The sequence below is a fragment of the Arachis hypogaea genome, chromosome 20 (assembly GCF_003086295.3).
Source record: "Arachis hypogaea cultivar Tifrunner chromosome 20, arahy.Tifrunner.gnm2.J5K5, whole genome shotgun sequence".
NCBI classification, from domain to species: Eukaryota; Viridiplantae; Streptophyta; class Magnoliopsida; order Fabales; family Fabaceae; genus Arachis; species Arachis hypogaea.
In genome coordinates this window covers 47,576,260-47,579,692 of record NC_092055.1, presented here as the reverse complement: position 1 = coordinate 47,579,692, position 3,433 = coordinate 47,576,260, and the positions used below count along the sequence as shown (strand labels likewise).

The window sequence follows — 3,433 nt, the reverse complement described above, 5'->3', positions numbered from 1 at the left end:
GAGATATTAGAGTCTTCGTGGTATAAGTTAGAACCCATGGATGGCCATTCCTGAGATCCGGAAAGTCTAAACCTTGTCTGTGGTATTCCGAGTAGGATCTGGGAAGGGATGGCTGTGACGAGCTTAAAACTCGCGAGTGCTGGGCGTAGTGACAGACGCAAAAGGATCAATGGATCCTGTTCCAGTATGATCGAGAACCGACAGATGAATAGCCGTGTCGTGACAGAGCATCTTGGACCATTTTCACTGAGAGGACGGGAAGTAGCCATTGACAACGGTGATGCCCAACATACAGCTTGCCATGGAAAGGAGTAGGAAGGATTGGATGAAGACAGCAGGAAAGCAGAGGTTCAGAGGGACGAAAGCATCTCTATATGCTTATCTAAAATTCTCACCAATGAATTACATAAGTACCACTATCCTATTTTATATTTTATTTATCTTTTACTTATCAATTCATAAAATCAGTTTAATCCGCCTGACTGAGATTTACAAGGTAACCATAGCTTGCTTCAAGCCGATAATCTCCGTGGGATCGACCCTTACTCACGTAAGGTTTATTACTTGGACGACTCAGTGCACTTGCTGGTTAGTTGTACGAAGTTGTGAAACAGAATTAAGAACATGAACGTGCATATTGAGTTTTTAGCGCCGTTACCAAGGAAGGAATGATCACGATTTCGCACACCAAGTTTTTGGCGCCGTTGCCGGGGATTGTTCGAGTTTGGACAACTTACGGTTCATCTTGTTGCTCAGATTAGGTAACTTTCTTGTCGTTTTCTTTTCAAAAAAAATTTATAAAATCATAAAATCAAAAATATTTTTTGTGTTTCTTGTTTGAGTCTAGAGTCAAGTTTTATGTTTGGTGTCAATTGCATCTTTTTAATTTTCTAAAAATTATTTTCAAAAATTTCATGCATTGCATTCTTCATGATCTTCAAGTTGTTCTTGGCCAGTCTTCTTGTTTGATCTTCATATTTCCTTGTTTTGTGTCTTTTCTTGTTTTTCATATGCATTCTTGAATTATTAATGTCTAAAGAACAAAAATTTTTTAAGTTTGGTGTCTTGCATGTTTTTTTTTCTTGAAAATTTTTTCAAAAAAAAAGGTTCTTGGTGTTCATCTTGACATTCAAAGTGTTCTTGGTGTTCATCTTGACATTCATAGTGTTCTTGCATACATCATTTGTTTGGATCCAAAACTTTCATGCATTGAGTCTTTGGGTTGTTTTTCTCTTTCTTCATTGAAAATTCAAAAATAAAAAAAATATCTTTCCCTTTTTCACTCATAATTTTCGAAAATTTGATTTGATTTAGTCAAAAATTTTTAAAATTTAGTTATTTCTTATGAGTCAAATCAAATTTTCAATTTAAAAATTTTATCTTTTTCAAATCTTTTTCAAAAATCAAATCTTTCTCATTTTTCTTTGATAATTTTTTAAAATTCCAAAATGATTTTCAAAAATATTTTTCTTATTTTTATTCCATATTTTCGAATTTAAAGCTAACAATTAATGTGATTGATTCAAAAATATTAAGTTTGTTACTTGCCTAGTAAGAAAAGTTCAATCTTTAAACTCTAGAATCATATCTTTTTAGTTTCTTGTTAGTCAAGTAATCAACATTAATTTTCAAAATTAAATATTTTTAAATTTCTTTTTCAAATCTTTTTCAATCAATCTTATCTTTTTGTTTCAATCACATCTTTTTAAATTTCAATCACATCTTTTTCAAAATCAATTTCAAAATCTTTTCTAACTTCTTATCTTTTCAAATTGATTTTCAAATCCTTTTCAATCAATCTTATCTTTTTGTTTCAATCATATCTTTTTCAAAACTACCTAACTAATTATCTCTCTAATTTTCGAAAATTCCTTCCCCCTTTTTCAAATTTCTTTTTTATTAACTAATTGTTTTAATTTTTAATTTAACTTGATTTCAATTTTAATTTTTGAAATTTAACTTTAAATTTTATTTTTAATTTAATTAATTTTCGCAATTCCCTCTCTCTCATCTCCTTCTAATTATTTATTTATTTATTTATTTATTTATTTATTTATTTACTAACACTCCTCTTTATCTCAAAATTCGAACCCTCTCTTCCCCTTGGTATTTGAATTTCTCTTCTTCTATTCTTCTATTCTTATACTCACATAAAGGAATCTCTATACTATGACATAGAGGATTCCATATTTTCTTTTCTGTTTTCTTCTTTTTCATATGAGCAGAAACAAGGATAAGAACATTCTTGTTGAAGCTGATCCTGAACCTGAAAGGACTCTGAAGAGGAAGCTAAGGGAAGCTAAAGCACAACTCTCTGGAGAAAATCTGACAGAAACTTTCGAAAAAGAAGACAACATGGCCGAAAATAATAACAATGCAAGGAAGATGCTTGGTGACTTTACTACACCTAATTCTAATTTACATGGAAGAAGCATCTCAATCCCTGCCATTGGAGCAAACAATTTTTAGCTTAAACCTCAATTAGTTTCTCTAATGCAACAGAACTGCAAGTTTCATGGACTTCCATCTGAAGATCCTTTTCAGTTCTTAACTGAGTTCTTGCAGATCTGAGATACTGTTAAGACCAATGGGGTTGATCCCGAGGTCTACATGCTTATGCTTTTCCCGTTTGCTGTAAGAGACAGAGCTAGAGTATGGTTGGACTCTCAACCTAAAGATAGCCTGAACTCTTGGGATAAGCTGGTCACGGCTTTCTTAGCCAAGTTCTTTCCTCCTCAAAAGCTTAGAGTGGATGTTCAAACCATCAGACAAAAAGAAGGTGAATCCCTCTATGAAGCTTGGGAGAGATACAAGGAACTGACCAAAAAGTGTCCTTCTGACATGCTTTCAGAATGGACCATCCTGGATATATTCTATGATGGTCTGTCTGAGCTATCAAAGATGTCACTGGACCATTCTGCAAGTGGATCCATTCACCTAAAGAAAACTCCTGCAGAAGATCAAGAACTCGTTGACATAGTTGCAAATAACCAGTTCATGTACACTTCTGAAAGGAATCCTGTGAATAATGGGACGCCTATGAGGAAGGGAGTTATTGAAATTGATACTCTGAATGCCATATTGGCTCAGAATAAAATATTGACTCAGCAGGTCAATATGATCTCTCAGAGTTTGAATGGATTGAAGGAATCATCCAACAGTACTAAAGAGGCATCTTTTGAAGAAGAAGCTTATGATCCTGAGAACCCTGCAATAGCGAAGGTGAATTACATGGGTGAACCTTATGGAAACACCTATAATCCCTCATGGAGAAATCATCCAAATTTCTCATGGAAGGATCAACAAAATCCTCAACAAGGCTTTAACAATGGTGGAAGAAACAGGTTTAGCAATATGGTGCACGAATTGTGAATCACACTTTTCACAACTCGTACCACTAACTAGCAAGTGCACTGGGTCGTCCAAGTAATAC

The 3,433-nt window shown here is 33.7% G+C and overlaps 1 non-coding gene across 1 annotated transcript; it reads right to left on the bottom strand.

Annotated features, from left to right (window-relative positions):
- Positions 1 to 2,739: 2,739 nt before the first annotated feature.
- On the bottom strand, positions 2,740 to 2,847 carry LOC112787559 (small nucleolar RNA R71). Its single transcript, XR_003194965.1, has one exon. It is a non-coding gene; the product is annotated as a small nucleolar RNA R71 (small nucleolar RNA).
- Positions 2,848 to 3,433: the final 586 nt, after the last annotated feature.